Source organism: Chiloscyllium punctatum, chromosome 27 (genome assembly GCF_047496795.1).
Source record: "Chiloscyllium punctatum isolate Juve2018m chromosome 27, sChiPun1.3, whole genome shotgun sequence".
NCBI lineage: Eukaryota > Metazoa > Chordata > Chondrichthyes > Orectolobiformes > Hemiscylliidae > Chiloscyllium > Chiloscyllium punctatum.
Window position 1 is genome coordinate 41,715,017 of NC_092765.1, and position 17,435 is coordinate 41,732,451.

At 39.9% G+C, this 17,435-nt stretch overlaps 1 long non-coding RNA gene across 1 annotated transcript in view; it reads left to right on the forward strand.

The window, feature by feature from the left end:
- The window catches only part of LOC140453302 (uncharacterized), a 68,546-nt gene extending 51,336 nt beyond the window's left edge, over window positions 1-17,210 (forward strand). Inside the window, exon 3 of the long non-coding RNA XR_011952340.1 lies at window positions 15,473-17,210. This is a non-coding gene — a long non-coding RNA (uncharacterized lncRNA). The remainder of the gene's footprint in view (window positions 1-15,472) is intronic.
- Window positions 17,211-17,435: the final 225 nt, after the last annotated feature.

The window sequence follows — 17,435 nt, forward strand, 5'->3', positions numbered from 1 at the left end:
GACTTCCTTTTTAAATTTCTGCGTAACTCTCTGTAATCTCCCTTCAGAATCTCAACCTTTTATCTTCCGATATCATTAGTTCCAATGTGGACAATGACTCCTACTGGCCGCTCTCCCCCGTGAGAACATTCTGCACCCTCTCTGAGACATCCTTGATCCTGGCACCAGGGAAGCAACACAGCATTCTGCTTTTTCTCTGCTGGCCACAGAAACGGCTGCCTGCACCTCTTACTACAGAATACCCTAACACAATTGATCTCTTGGAACTCGACATACCCCTCGCTGCATTAGAGCCAGTCTCAATACCAAAACTTAGCTGTTCGTGCTACGTTCCCCGAGAATCCATCACCCTCCATTTTCCAAAATAGCATACCTGTTTGAGATGGGTATATCCACAAAAGACTCCTGCACTAGCTGCCTACCTCTCTTACCTTTCCTGGAGTTAACCCATCTATGTGACTGTATCTGAGACTTTCCCCCCCTTCCTATAACTATCATCCATCACATACTGTTGCTGTTGCAAAGTCCTCATCACTTCTATCTGTCTGTCCAATTAATCCACTCGATCTGAAAAGATCCACTGCCAACAACATTCATGGCAGATATAATCCGCAGTAACCCTTAAACTCTCTTTAAACTCCCACATCTGACAAGAAGTGCATATCACTGCAAAGGCCATTTTTGCTCCTTCACAATCTCCAGACCCAGAAAATAACACTATTATTCCTCTACAAACACTCCCCCAGGTTAAATTAATAGTTTTGGCTTATACTTTAATTTTAATCAAGAGACATACCTCCAAAAACATATAATCAAGAAAGAACCTACTCTACTCACTACTGCAGATTCCCTGTAGGCCACACTTAAAACAACGATTAACTTATCTGATTCTGTGCTGTGAACTTCACCCAACAGTTCCTCCAAGATTAGTTGTGAATTTCACTGTTTGAAAATTTTCCCAGATGAACCCTGATGTCCAGCGATACACGAATTCAAACATCAAAGGCGGTAACTGTGCAGGTTCTCTCTCTCTCTCTCTCTCTCCTGCAATGTCTTCACCATGTGCTTCCTTTGTCTGTTCTTCTCCCTATTAAAACTGCTGTTGTTTTGACTTTTTTTTCCCAACGTTCCAAAACAATGCAACAGCATATAAAACAGTAATTGCTGTTCCTGCAATTCGAGGAAATCACCTCCAGCACCTAAAATACCTCAAAAAAGGAGCAGCTGTTACAGCCAGAATATTTTCCCGTCCTCCATCTTGGATTACCCAGAATCCTTACCAGGTGATCATGTCGCACTTTCCATTTATTTCAGGATCTTTCTGGTCCCCAACTGCTATGAACACTTTCACAGCCTATCTGAATTGCACTGCATCTGCTTGGTCTATAAAACATTGTTTCATCCTTTGTTTAAACTCATATACGCACCCTTATGGTCCTTATCAGTTATGCTAGAGGATTTGCCATTCTTCGCAAATTCTTCGCATTCTATGCTTTCAGCACTGTCTTTAGAGTTCCATTCAGTCTGTTGGCTTCAAGCTTCTTTTCAGGGTTGTTTTATTGGCTCTGGGCTGTTCCTGAATGCAGCCTGCTATTTATTTTGTTGCTCGAATCTAGAAACTCTTTATTTTCGATCAGCAAAGGGCTGAGTCTCAGTGCTCATTCAACTTTGGAATAGCATTTAGATAAGGTGGACTTAAGTCAGTGGTTTTTCACACATTGCATTTAAGTCTACGTCCTCTTATTCTTAATCACTTTTACAAGTGAGAACAGTTTACCCTGGTTTATCTTTTCCAGACCACTTATCATTTAATCAGATTTCCACTGAGTCTTTCAATTCCAAGGAAATCACTCCCAACTTCTCCAAATCAGTTTCATAATGAGGTTTCTCATCCCTGGAACTATTCTCATGGATTTCTTCTGCACTCTCTGATGCATTCACATCCTTCCTAAATGATGCCTTCGAGAACAATACACAATACTCCAACTTAGGTCCAACTCATATACAAGTTCATCATACCTCGTTGCTGTTGTACTTTATACCATTGTTAATCAAGGTTAGGATATTGCATGCATTATTAGCAGGCTCTCCACTTGCCGTTCCACCTTTAATGACTTATGTATATAGACACTCAGGTCACTCTGCTCCTGCATGGCCTTTGGAATAGTACACTTTATATTCTACTGGTCACTCCCTGTTCTTGCCAACAAGATGTATCACCTCACATTTCCACATTGAACAATATATGTTGGCTGTCTACCCATCCTATGAACAGGTCGCTGTCCACTGGAAGTTCTACTCTGTCCTCTTAGTTTACAATGCTTTGGTATCATTAGCAAATTGCCCCATGCATTCTAAGAAATGGATTAGGAAAAGCAAGTGTTCAATACCAACCACGAAGCAAATCTGCTATGAACCTTCTTCATGCTTGAAGACCATCCATTAACCGTTGCTCTCTGTTCACAATCACTCAGCAAATTTTTACTTCACTTTGTTCTTGTCCTCTTATTTCATGCACTGTAACTTTTCTCATAAGTCTATTATGTGGCACATACCAATTCCCTTTTGAAGTCCATGTATATCGCATCAAAACCATTACCCTCATCAATCTTTTCTGTTACATTTTCTCCCAGTAGAAACATTTTGGATCTCCCTCATTTACTCATAGTTATCCATACGACAATAAAGTCTATCCTGACTTATTGTTTTTCCTTCCTTCCAGTTGTATCTTGATATTTGTTTCAAGGGATTTTAAAGAGGAGACTGAGTCCTGTGTTCAACAGCACAAATCAATCTTTATTTGGAGCTCCTTACCATCACTCATGGGCACTCTCCCTTTCCCTTTAAAGGACAGGATATTTGTACATTTCATGCTACACTGATTACATACCACATTGACAGCAGTGCTTGCCAAATCCCCTCTGACCTACACATCCAATCCTGTGAATACGTAATCAATGATGGACCACTTTATGGTCAACCCTAACTCCTCCCATCATCTTGCAATGTTTGCCATACCTCCTATCACCTGTCTTTGGGACTATACAACACGGCTTATTGACCATATTCCAACATCAATTGTTATAATCCTTACCGGACATTTGTCAGCTGCATCGTATATTTGCTTACTGCTAATGACTTTGCAAATTCTGTTATGCAATTTATAACTCTTGCTAACCTTGGTACAGAAGATTTGAAATGATGCTAATTTCTACTAATTGTTATATAATTTGTAATATCAGCTCTAATATAACATTATTTAAAACGTTATGTACGGTTACACCTAATGCTGCAATTCTGTGACAAAGCGGGCAACTTTGGCAGCAACTTTCCTCTTACCCAACTTTGAAAAGTCAGGCAAGCACAGTCTCTCTGTCTAGCAGCTGGCATTTGCATGCTACAAGATGGGTTAAAACAGAAATATGATAACAGGATGGACATTATTGTCACACTGTAAATATTTTTTATATAGCACCTATTCAAATCCCATTGGGAGGAATGAAATTCAAACACCTTTGTAGCTCTAAAGCATTAGATGAATCTTATTTCTCTTCTCTAAGCTATTTTTTAGATTTCAAAGTGCAGAATTTTTATTCTGTAGAGGCCATAATGACCCTGTTTCATGATTGTTTCGACTTCCACCCCATCCCCAACATCCCCACACACACACTATTTATTTCTCTGTTGATACTGCTACAAAGTTATTTTGTTTACATCTTTTGTTGTTCTAACCTTCCTGCTGACAGAGAAAAGGTTTCTCCAAGGATACTTACTGAAACCAGTCTTTGCTTCGAAAGCTGACTGCTGACAGAAATTCAATTAGAATATCCGGCGTCGAACACATTAAAATCACTATTATTGTCAGAATACATGTGTCTACTCTAATGTGTAATTATAATTACTTAAAAGGCCTCTTGCTCTTCAGATGCAGCCTGACCTGCTGTGCTTTTCCAGCGCCATTCTAATCTAGAATCTGGCTTCCAGCATCTGCAGTCCTTGTTTGTACCTCATTTAATTTGGATCAAGCCTTCCCTTTCCATCTAAAAATCGGAAATTTCAAACCAGACGGTTTTCATTTGAGCTGTCTTATCAGAGTTTTGCAGTTTCCACTCTAGCCCCCTCCAACTAAGACTCAGAGGCATTTTGTTGTTTGTCTGTGAAGGCCATGAATGGAAAAGCTGCATCAGTTACAATTTTCTTCCACCATCTTGTGACTGTTAAGAAAAGAACCACAAGCCATCATTTTTTATCAGACACAGCCATGGGCAGCTAGAGCAATGTTTATACCCTCTTCCTAATGGGCATGGGGGCATTTGGCAGCTAGTGCTGGAATATTTTTCTACTGCTGCTGGACCAATGATGGCGATGAACCTTCTTCCCTAGAATTTCAGCAGAGGTCAAAGGTGGAGTTGCACTTACTACACTCATGTTTTGGAGATGCCGGTGTTGGACTGGGGTGTACAAAGTTAAAAACCACCTGATGAAGGAGCGGCGCCCGAAAGCTAGTGTGCTTCCAATTAAACCTGTTGGACTATAATGCGGTGTTGTATGATTTTTGACTTTGTATACTCATGTTGCTCTTGAAGGCTGGTAACAAGGAGGTACAGCTGAAGATACTTAAATTCAGTGCAATGATATAGGAGTTGGGATACCCATGTTACGACTGTACAGTACATTTGTTAGGCCACTTTTGGAAGACTGCACTCAATTCTGGTCTCCCTTTTTTAGAAAATGTGCTGTTAAATTTGCAGAAGAGATTTACAAGAATGTTGACAAGGTTGGAGGGCTTGAGCAATAGGGAGAAGCTGAATAGGCTGGGGATATTTTCCCTGGAGTGTTGGAGGCTGAGGGGTGACCCTATAGAGGTTTATAAAATCAGGAGAGGCATGGACAGGATGTATGGCCAAGTTCTTTTTCTCAGGTAGGGGAGTCCAGAAATACAGGGCATAAGTTTAAAATGAGACAGGGAAGATATAAAAGGGACCTAAGGGCAACTTCTTCATGCAGAGGATGATGCATGGATGGAATGAGCTGCCAGAGGAAATAGTAGACGCTGGTACAATTACAAAAGTTAAAAGGCATCGGAATGGGTACATGAACAGGAAGGGTTGAGGGATATGGATCAAATGCTGGCAAATGGGACTAGATTAATTTAGGATATCTGATCAACATGGATGAATCAGACCAAAGGGTCTGTTCCTGTGATGTACAACTCTATGAATCTATGAATCAATGTATTGAACAGTTGAAGAGTCTTCCAACGAGTTGGATATCATTTTCTATGTAATGAATGTACTTGAGTGAAAAATTTATTTGAACAAGTTTCTCACCTAACCATGGCTCGTGCTCTTTAGTGATACTGATCAAAGCATTTCCAACTTTTCAGCTTCACCGGGGAAGTCCTTCCTACTATAAACTTACCTTTGCCAACCTGTTGGGTTTCAAACATATTTCTAAGCTGTTGTAACCAAGGGAATCCATGCATGCAAAATCACTTCTATTTGCTGTCTTATAAACATTTAAATTTGTTTCCACTCAGCAACAGGAGCTTCACAATAAACTCCCAGCCCATCCCTGGGAAAGATGTAGGGAATAGGATTACTTTGGAATCAAGACCTGACATCATTTTCTCCATTTTTTTTTCATATTACACATTCCCAAACTGGCTGCCCTTCCTTGGAAAACTTCCATTGTCTGCCCTCCAACCACAACAATTTTGGCCAGAGTTTTGACCATAGACTATGACAGAAAGATAGGCTTTTATATGGCATATTTTGTCTTCATGTTACCCCAAAAGAATTTTACAACCACTACCTTTGCAATATCTTTAATTCACAAAAAAGGTTCATGAAAACATTGTTTTAAAACTTGATTTCTATAATGGGCACAACCATGTATAGTTTTAAGTTTGATTCATATTTCCATATTGTGTGTTACTTAATGGACACATGGTTTGTTCTCATTTATTGACTTCTGAAAGACTGGTTTCAGATTGTCTGAAAATTTGTTACTGTGTTTGAATGAGATTTTTAAAAAACATTTAGTTGGATAATTTAATATTTAGAAATAAGGGTAGAAGATAGGAAAAAAGCTGGACTTTTGTCTAGATACAAAGTGTTCAATGACACAGGGAGACAGATATGTAACCAAAGACAGAACCATTCAGATAATCAAGGTACATGCTAGTTTCTTTTTGGAAGGAGAGGCCCATCATCAGAGAGAAAGAGGACTGGACAGCAATAATGCAGTTTAGCAGTCTCCAAACAGACAAGGAAAAAGAAAAGAATTCCAGCTATTGGGAGAGGCTAAGTAGACTGGGGCTGTTTTCCCTGGAGTGTCAGACACTGAGGGGTGACCTTGTGGAGGTTTATAAAATCATGAGGGGCATAGATAGGGTAAATAGAAGAGATCTTTGCCTTGGGGTGGGAGAGTCGAGAACTAGAGGACATAGGTTTAAGGTCAGAGGGGAATGATTTAAAAAGGAGTTAAGGGGCAACTTTTTCAATCAGAGGGTAGTGAGTCTATGCAATGAGCTGTCAGAGGAAGTGATGGAGGCTGATAAAATTATAACATTTAAAAAGCATCTTGATGGGTATATGAACAGGAAGGGTTGAGAGGGATGTGGGCCAAATGTTGGCAAATGGGAGTAGATTTATTTAAGATATCTGATTGGTATGGATGAGTTGGACTGAAGGGTCTGTTTCCATGCTGTACATCTCTATGACTCTATGCCTCTAAGTGACGGATTGTAATAGTACAAAAAACACAACAATAAAATGGACAGTTTCTCAAGCCATGTTTCACTCTGGGATTTAATTTATCTAATATTATCATCATCAGCTAATGATAACAGTTGTAAAGTAGGAAATGTAAAAGCAAATTTGAAAATGTATCATTTTGGTGATTTTAGTTGGGGAAGAAATATCAACCAGGATACCAGAGAAAAGTCTCCTCATCTTCCCCTTATAGAAAGATGCAGTAACAACATGGTTGTCATAGTGTGGGGTGACTTTAATTTCCCCAATATTGACTGGGACTCTCTTAGAACAAGAGGCTTAGACAGAGCAGAACGTGTTAAGTGCATCATGAGATTTTCTTGAAATAGCAGGTGGATAATCTAACTAGAGGACAGACCAGACTGGATCTTGCATTGGCTAAAGAGCCTGACCAGGTGACTGACCTTTCAGTCGGAGAGCATCTTGGGAACAGTGATTACAACTCTTAAGTTTTAAGATAGTTATGAATAAGGACCTTGTGAGAGGTATTAAAATGGAGGGGCAAATTACGTCAGTATTAGGAAAGAGCTAGGGAGTGTTAATTGGGAGCAACTGTTATCGGGCAAGTCCACATTTGACATGGGGGAGTTGCTTAAAGATCTGCTGATCAGAGTTCAGGACCAGCATGCTCTAGTAAGGAGGAAGGATAACGTTGGCAAGGTGAGGGACCATTGGATAATGAAGGAGGTTGTGAATTTAGTCAAAAGGGAAAAAAAACTGTAAGGTTTAGAAAGCTAAAATTGGACCGGACATGTGAGCAACATAAAGAAAGCAGGATTTAACTCAAATATGGAATTTGGAAAGCAAGGAGGGACCATGAAATGACCTTGATAAGTAGGGGTAGAGAGAATTCCTAGACATTCTATACATATATTAAAACTAAAAGGACAATTATGGATAGAGTAGGACTGCTTATGGTTAAAGGAAGGAACTTGTGCTTGGAGGCAGAGGATTGTGATGAGATCCTAAATGAGTATTTTGTGTCAGTATTCATTCATCCAAGAGAAAGACATAGTGGAAACTGGGATTAATGTGAAGCATGTTAATATGCGAGAGCATTTTGAGATCGAGAAAGAAGTGGTGTTGGGTCTCTTGAAGAGCATTAAGATGGATATGTCCCCAGGACCTGATGGCATCTATTCCAGGTCACTGAGAGAGATAAGAGAGGAGATTGCTGGGGCCTTGACCAAAACCTTTGCATCCTCACCAGCCACTGGAGAGGTCTGATAGGACTGGTGAGTAGCCTCACAGCGCCAGAGACCTGGGTTCAATTCCCGCCTCAGGCAACTGTCTGTGTGGAGTTTGCACATTCTCCCCATGTCTGCGTGGGTTTCCTCTGGGTGCTCCGGTTTCCTCCCACAGTCCAAAAATGTGCAGGTTAGGTGAATTGGCCACGCTAGATTGCCCGTAGTGCTAGGTGAAGGGGTAAATGTAGAGGAATGGGTCTGGGTGGGTTGCTCTTTGGAGGGTCGGTGTGGACTTTTTGGGCCAAAGAGCCTGTTTCCACACTGTAAGTAATCCAATCTACTGTTATTCCTCTGATCAAGAGAGGAAATAGGGATAATCCAGGAAATTATAAACCAGCAAGTCTCACATCAGTGGTTGGGAAGCTATTGGAGAAAATTCTCAGGCATAGGATTGACAGACATTTGGAATATCATGGCCTAATTAGGATCAGTAAGCATGGCTTTGTACCAAGCAGGTCATTACTTACTAATCTGATTGCATTTTTCGAGGAAGTGCCAAATTTGATCAATGAGGGTAAAACATTGGATGTTATCTACACGACGGTTGGAGGAAGAGTGCCTCATCTTCCGCCTGGGAACCTTCCAACCACAAGGGATGAACTCAGATTTCTCCAGTTTCCTCATTTCCCCTCCCCCCACCTTGTCTCAGTTAAATCCCTCGAACTCAGCACCACCTTCCTAACCTGCAATCTTCTTCCTGACCTCTCCGCCCCCACCCCACTCCAGCCTATCACCCTCACCTTGACCTCCCTCCACCTATCGCATTCCCAACGCCCCTCCCCCAAGTCCCTCCTCCCTACCTTTTATCTTAGCCTGCTGGACACACTTTCCTCATTCCTGAAGAAGGGCTGATGCCCGAAACGTCGATTCTCCTGTTCCTTGGATGCTGCCTGACCTGCTGCGCTTTTCCAGCAACACATTTTCAGCTCTGATCTCCAGCATCTGCAGTCCTCACTTTCTCCATGGAGTTTAGTAAGGCTTGCAACAAGGTTGCTCATGGTAGGTTCATCCAGAAAATTAGGATGCATGGGATCTACAGTGACTTGGTCTCTTGAGTTCAAAATTGGTTTGCCCATAGAAGGCAGAGGGCTGTGGCGGGAGTGGTATTCCACTGGTATTTGTACTGGGACCTCTGCTGTTTGTGATATATATAAAAAAAAGTTAGATGAAAATGTAGATGGATAGGTTAGTAAATTTGCTGACAATACAAAGATCAGTGGAGTAATGAATAATGTCGAAGGTTGTCAAAGGATACAGTAGGAGATAGATCAGTTGTAGGTATGGGCAGAGAAAATGGAGATGGAGTTTAATCCAGCCAAGTGTAAGGTGCTGCAGTTGAGGAGATCAAATGTCAAGGAAAGGTATTGAGTCAATGGCCGATCAACCACACTGACATACAGAGGGATCTTGGGGTTCAAGTCCATATCTCCCTGAGAATGGCCATACAATAGATATAGTGATAAAGAAGGCAGATGGCATACTTGCCTTTAGGTTGAAGCACTGAACACACGAGTCAGGATGTCATGTTGTAGCTTTATAAGACTTTGGTTAGGCCATACTTAGAACATTACTTTCAATGCTGGTTGCCACATTGCAGGAAGGATGTGGAGGGTTTGGAGAGGATACAAAAGAGGTTTATCAGGATGCTACCTGGATTAGAGGGTATGAGCTATTAAGAGAGGCTGCAAAAGTTCAGGAAGTTTTCTCTGGAGTGGCAGAGGCTGAGAGGAGTCTTGATAGGAGTCAATAAAATTATGAGATTTAAAGAGAGGGTTGACAGTCAGAAACTTTTACCCCAGAGTTGAAATGTCTCATATTAGAGGCCATGCATTTAAGGTGAGAGGGGGAAAGTTCAAAGAAGAGTGAGGGGCAAGTTTTGGTTTACACAGAGAGTGGTAGGTGTCTGGAACATGCTGCCAGGGTTAGTGGTGGAGGCAGAGATGATAGGGGCGTTTAACTGGCTCAAAGGTAGAAGACATTGTGTGGTGGAGGGTTGTTTTCCAGACTGGAGGCCTGTGACCAGTAGAGTGCCACAAGGATCAGTGCTGGGTCCACTACTTTTCATCATTTATATAAATGATTTGGATGTGAGCATAGGAGGTGTAGTTAGTAAGTTTGCTGATGACACCAAAATTGAAGGTGTTGACAGCGAAGACGGCTACCTCAGATTACAACAGCATCTTGATTAGATGGGCCAATGGGCTGAGAAGTGGCAGATGGAGTTTAATTTAGATAAGTGTGAGGCACTGCATTTTTGGAAAGCAAATCTTAGCAGGACGTATACACATAATGGTAAGGTCCCAGGGAGCATTGCTGAACAAAGTGAACTTGGAGTGCAGGTTCATAACTCCTTGAAAGTAGAATCGCAAGTAGATAGGATAGTGAAGAAGGCATTTGGTATTATTTCCTTTATTGTTCAGAGTATTGAGTACAGGAGTTGGGAGGTCATGTGCGGCTGTACAGGACATTGGTTAGGCCACTGTTGGAATATTGCATGCAACCCTGGTCTCCTTCCTATTGGAAAAATGTTATGAAACTTGAAAGGGTTCAGAAAAGATTTACAAGAATGTTGCCAGGGTTGGAGGATTTGAGCTACAGGGAGAGGTTGAATAGGCTAGAGCTGTTTTCCCTGGTGCATCAGAGGCTGAGGGGTGACCTTATAGAGGTTTATAAAACCATGAGGGACATGGATAGGATAAATTGACAAGGTCTATTCCCTGGGGTGGGGGAGTCCAGAACTAGAGGGCATAGGTTTAGAGTGAGAGGGGAAAGATATAAAAGAGACCTAAGGGGCAACCTTTTCACACAGAGGGTGGTACATGTATGGCACAAGCTGCCAGAGGAAGTGGTGGAGGCTAGTACAATTGCAACATTTAAAATGCATCTGGATGGGTATATGAATAGAAAACATTTGGAGGGATATGGGCTGGGTGCTGGCAGGTGGGACTATATTGGGTTGGGATATCTGGCCGGCATGGACGGGTTGGACCAAACGGTCTGTTTCCATGCTGTACATCTCTATGACTCTATGACAAAAATCTTTTAACATCTAATTTTTTATGCAGAAATATATGAACACAACAATCTCAGAAAAATGTGGACAATTCTGTTTTTTTGTTTTCAATGTAAGTCTAGGCACAAATGTCTACCAAGGTAAAATATTTTAACTTGCTCCACCATAAACATGGACTTGCAATATCAGGAATGCTTAAAGTTGGTTCGTTGCTCAGTTCTGCTGATAGTGTTGCCAGGCTCCACACTGAGACTTTGCTGCTAATATGGTGAGCAGAGCCTGACTGAGACACTATCTTTTGTTTTGTTTCAAGCCTGACTTGATTTTACTCCAAGATTTCTTTGCAGTTTCCTCCCATTTTCAACTACTCTGCGTCTGACTCAATATTTAGAATTGCTTAAGCATTTTCTTGAGTGCTGAGCCTTAATTTCTCTTTCCCCACTGACAACAAAATGTATGAGTTCCCTGATCTGCAGAGCAACAATGCTTTTTTCACTTCAGCTTTGTGTGAAATCTGCAACGCCTTATCCTTTCAGTGTTGAAGTGTTTTCGTGCATATCATTCTGCTGGAAGTATTAGCCAGCTAATATCAGATTTGTTCCCTCAATGAGAATAAGATAATATCCTTACAAGTAAGATTTTGTTCATTCAAAGTTTAATCATCCAAACTAGCTGGAGTGCTTACAAATCAAGGGAAACTGGTTTTGGGAAATAGAGTCTTTTGCATATGCAATCACTGAGCTCAAACCTACTGGGTCAAACCTAAATTCCTGTGAAGATTTGTCATCTTTTCATATAAAGTTACAAGTTCTTTATCAAAATGTCCATCAACTGAGATCATAAATTAATTAGTAATAGGTGATAGACAATAATTCTACTGATTAATGTGGATTAAGATAATCCATCCAAAAGTATTCTATCACTCTATATTCTTTCATTTCCCCCATTTATTGTCCTTACCAAGGTTGTGCAAATATTCTTCAATGAATTACAATGGGTGAGTGTCTAATGGTACTCTGCAATTTCTCAATCAGAAAAGTGAATGGAGATCAACTTTAACATCCCAGTAGTACTTCCTCCTGTGGATTACACCATTAAAGGTATTAGTACCAACCAATTGTGTTTCACTTCACATAAGATCAAGACATGGCTGAACACAGTGGATGAACACACAAATATTACAGGGACTGGCAACATTCTGTACTGTTGTGGATGACCTGTGCTCCAGAACTGGTCATACCTCTAGCCAAGCAGTTTCAGTATAGTTACACTATTCACATGTACCTGGCAAAGTAGATATTTACACAAGAAAACAGGAAAAGTTTTATCCAGCCAATTATTTTTTCATTTCATTCATGAGACATGGGCAGCACTGGCAGGGCCATCATTTATAGTCCATCCCTAGTCGTCTTTGAGAAAGTCGCTGTGAGCTGTATTCTTAAATCAAAGTAGTCCATTTGGGTTCCAAGAACTTGACATGACAATACTGAAGGGACCATGGTATATTTCTAAAGGGAATATTTATATGGCAGCATTCTCATGTATCTGCCACCTTTGTCTTTCCAGTTTATAGTAGTTGTGTTTTTAGTAGGTGCTGTTTAAGACACTTTGGGAATTATTATCCAACAGGCTATTACGATCATCAACAGACTGATGAAAGGTGGTGTTGACAATGCTACCAACACAGATAACATTAGTTTAAACAACAAATGAATCCTTCAATTAATATTCTGTAAATGTTCCAAGATAGCACAGGCAGTAAGACATTTCAGTTGCTACCAATGAGTGTCAAGCAAAGGTTGGCCTGCACACTGGCAGAATGCTGCCTCTTTTGAACAGCAGGATGGCAGTTTTAAATGTATCTGAGTTGCAGAATATACCTTGGTTTAATATCTTCAACTGAACTTTAGCCAGGGTTTGGGGATGATAGTGGGATAGTGTGGGATAAAGAAGGGCATGTTGGGAAGGAAATGTGTCACTGTTGAATTGCAAACCCAAGCAATGTAGCCATCAATGTCAGAGTATTGTGTAAAATCTGCTGACTCATACCTTAATCCAGTGCTGCTGAAAATTGCTGCCAAGGGAAATTGGTTTGGAACAAAAATAACCTGTCTTCAATGGCACAGATATAAGGTGATTGTCAAAAAAATAAAGGATATGGCATGGGTAAGATATTTTTCATGTATCATTCAAAACTTGATTTGAGCACACTAAATTCAACAGTAGGCTATTGATTTATTTATTTGTAATAATTGGTAATACAGAATAATAGAATGTAAATGTTGCTAAAAAGGAGACAAAAAGTTAATGCTTTTCATCTTACATTCATCAGGACTGGGATGCATGAGTACTGGTTGATCTTCATTGGCTTGTTGGTGCACCAGGGACAGTTGATTATCAATCACAAATTTGAGACCGTAAGCTCTTTTAGTCATGGGTCAGCAGAGATTGGCTTTTGCCATGGTGCATTTTCCAAAATCACAAAGGAGGACTTTATTTCTTTTGGCTATATTACAGGATCTTGTATGTTAATAAAGGTGGTGTCCAGCATGCACAAATACATCATATTCCAACTAGAAATCTTAGATTGCACCCCAATATAATTCTTATCATAGTCTGGATTATTTAGTAGATGCTGTCCATTAATAGAATCACATTTAATGTTAGAATTGTATCCTTAGGCTGACAAGCATGGACTGATGAGCATTATTGGCATGATGCCCACTGCAAATGGTCAACTTGACATGTTAGTTAGTATTAGCTACCAGTTTTTGAATGTATATATTATAATATTCATTCATATGGTATGAAGACATCTTTTTGACAGCATCCTTTTAGATTGAGTTGGAAATAATCATTTGTGTGTTTATTGAAAAGAAGCAGTGTTACACAGCTAACTTCAGACTACACTGAAAGGGGAATGTGTCTCAAACTTTGAACAGTTCGTGGAGCCAGCTGTCTCATGCTGATACTTTACAATAAGTACGCAAGTGGTTTTCTCCAATAACAAGATGTTATCATCAAGCCAAATATTTATTTTGCCTATCTTATGCCTAATGTGCAAGTGGCAGTTGAGTGTCAGTGCCCACATGATGCCAAATATGTTGGCCATTTTGTTGAAAGACTGGTGGATCACATCAATCAACACATCCCATTGATAATTCACAGTAGACGGTGTACAATGCTCCACAAGCCTGTACTTGCAAGCCTCAGAATCCCATGCCCAACATTAAATATGATTCTTCTATTGGAAAACATTTTAAAAACAATGCATTTTATCCAAACATTTTAAAAATTAGGAGTTGAGATGTACAAGACATTGCTGAGGCCACTTTTAGAATGCTGTGTACAATTCTGGTCACCCTGCTATAGGAAGGGTGTCCTTAAACTAGAAAGGTGCAGTAAAATTTACAAGGATATTGCCAGGAGGGCTGGAGTTATAAGGAGAGGCTGAATAGGCTGAGACATTTTTCCACTGGAGGATTGGAGGCTGAGGGGTAACTTTATGGAGGTTTATAAGATCATGAGGGGAATGGATAAGGTAAATAGCCAAGGTCTTTTTCCTAGGGTAGGTGAATCCAAAACTAGAAGGCATCGGTTTAAAGTAAGACGGGAAAGATTTAAAAGGGACCTGAGGGGCAATTTCTTTCACACAGAGGTGTGTGTTTGGAATGAGCTGCCAGAGGAAGTGACAGAAGTGGTTATGATTACAACATTTAAAAGACATTTGGGGAGGTACATGAATAGGAAAGGATTAGAATGATATGGACCATTCAGGCAAATGAGACTAGCTCAGTTTGGGATATCTGGTCAGCGTGGATGAGTGAGACCAAAGGGTCTATTTCCATGCTGTATGATTCTATGACTCTACAGCTAAAAATCAATCTATGATTACCATCCAATTTGCAGTGAAATGCACTTGAGGTTTCTAGAAGCCTCATTACAAACAGGTGAGGGGCTGTTGTGATGCAACAGCAGTGTCCCTACCTCTCTGCCAAATTGGCCTGGGTTCAAGTCCTATCTGATCCCAACGTGTGTCATAATATGTGTAAAGATGAGGTTATGTCTATCATTCACCTTGACCCAAAGAACAAAAATCAGACTGAGACATTTGGAAGCTTCACTGGTAATTTTTTTATGCAAATGCACAGAAGACACACTCTTTCCGCGGATTAATTGGATCTTCCCCAGGCTGTTACATGACATTAATTACTTTTACACGAATCCTACATAATTTGAATGTACCAATCCCTGAAAGTACATGCAATTCAATTCATCCAGTCCTGGTTAAATTCCATCTATGACGTTTGAATAATAAATTATCACCAGACCACATGCACAATAAGGAGTGGGAGGGGTAAACAATTGACCAACTACAGTGTCTTTAATCTTGTTTGTAAAGAATATCTAATTTTCTTATCTGTTTATTTCTCCAGTACAATGTCTGAGGGTCTCACATCTGCCCGCCTTCTCCAGAAAAAAGGAGCCGTTTGCTTTGTTCACAGAAGAATGTTCTCATTTCACTGTCATTATGGTTCTTCGCAACTCTGGGACATGAGCATTTCTTTTATCCCGCTCTCCTTTGTCTGTCTCCTGACTAATGTACTGACATGTCTGACTCCAAGCAATCTGAATATACTGAAATAATTGCACTATTTTTCCTAAGTTACATTACTTGGTCCAAAGGCTATGCTATCAAAGGTTTATTCAAGTTTTATTTTAATTGATACTTTTCCCCTCTTTTCTCCATCTTCCCAGGTGAGTAAAATACTTGCCGATAAACAAGGCCCTTTTTTTATGTATCCAAAAGGAATTCATACAAATGTTATACCATTTTATCATTGGGAAGGGGCCATGAAGACTGCCAATCTCAGCTGTATTTCCTAGAGCACCACCATGATTGGTCAATGTCTACTAATCTGTTATGAGAACTGAGAGTGACAGCTCAAAGTTCTTGCTGCATCTGCACCCTCTTTCAATTCAATTAAGTTGGTGCTCCATCTCCAAGTCTGGCCTCTTGCTTCTTAGTCCTGATGAGTGCAAGACAAATATCTTCAACTCTGAGTCTCCATTTTGCAACATTAACATTTTATTACTTTACAAATGTCCAAACCTGAACATTGTGATTTGGAGCCTTGCTTTGAAATGCTTCCAGTGTGTAAACAGATATAAATATTGCTGAACAGAACTTTTATTCTGGTTATTTCAGCACAAATTGTTCAAAATGGACACTGTCAACAAAAACAAATGGCAAAATCTGAAGTACAACTTTCATTTGATGCAAAATTGAGTTTCTCTCATCTTTTGTAATTGCTTTTAAAATATTATTCTGTAAGTGGGCTTTGCACACAGTAGGTCCCAGATGCCCAAGATGAAATTAATCTCCATCACGAGTTACTGCGGATGGTACACTTTTTCAGGTCTTTGACAAGGCTCCAAAAAGTAAGCCAATTCTTTTGGGAGGAAGATACATTTAGGTAATAGGTACATTTCAAAGAGTTGTGATTTTTAAAAATTTACTAAGTACATCTGATACAAATTTCATGATCTGCATACAGGTATTTGCATGAATGTGCTCTTCAATATTGGTTGGCAATTCTTCATTTCCTTGATTCCACAAGCAGATTGTTTATGTTAAAATATCTTCAGCTCCATGCAAAACCACATTTGCACCATCATGTAAGACCATGGTCCAGTCTAACTAGCAAAAGGCTTGTATATTCTTTACATGCAAATCATATTAAATGAAAATTGATTTCCTCACAGATAGTGAATTGACCCTCACTCTGTCGCTCCTACATGAACACACTTATAAGCTTATGGGGTGAATTTGTTCTTGCAGAATTACATTTTATTTTGCTCAAAAACTGCATGAATCCATGTAAGCCTCTGTAAAACTATACAGAGGGTTTGTCAGTCTGACATAGCATTGGGATACAGACAGACTTCACACCTATTGTTTAAAGAGCTGAGCTATCTTGAGAATGCAATTTAAAAGAAGTTCTGGGATTTACACATCAAAGAAACCAGCATATCCCATTATAAAAGATGAAAATTTTACTCTAAGATTGTTTGCTGTATCATATCTCCATGACACTGGACTCCTTTGACTATAAATTCTATGAGAATGATCTTAACCTCCACAACCACCTGATAAAGGAGCAGCGCTCCAAAAGCTAGTGCTTTCAAATAAACCTGTTGGACTATAACCTGTTGTTGTGTGATTAATAACTTTTTCCATCTCAGTCCAACACCAGTACATCCAAGTCATGGATTGATACTGTGATTAAGATGCTTCTCTGCTTTGATAAGCTAATTATAAGCCATGCTAAATCAGCATTCACTATTCACCATTCTTAGTTGTTTCAAGATTTTCTTTTAAAAGCTAAACATAGGCTT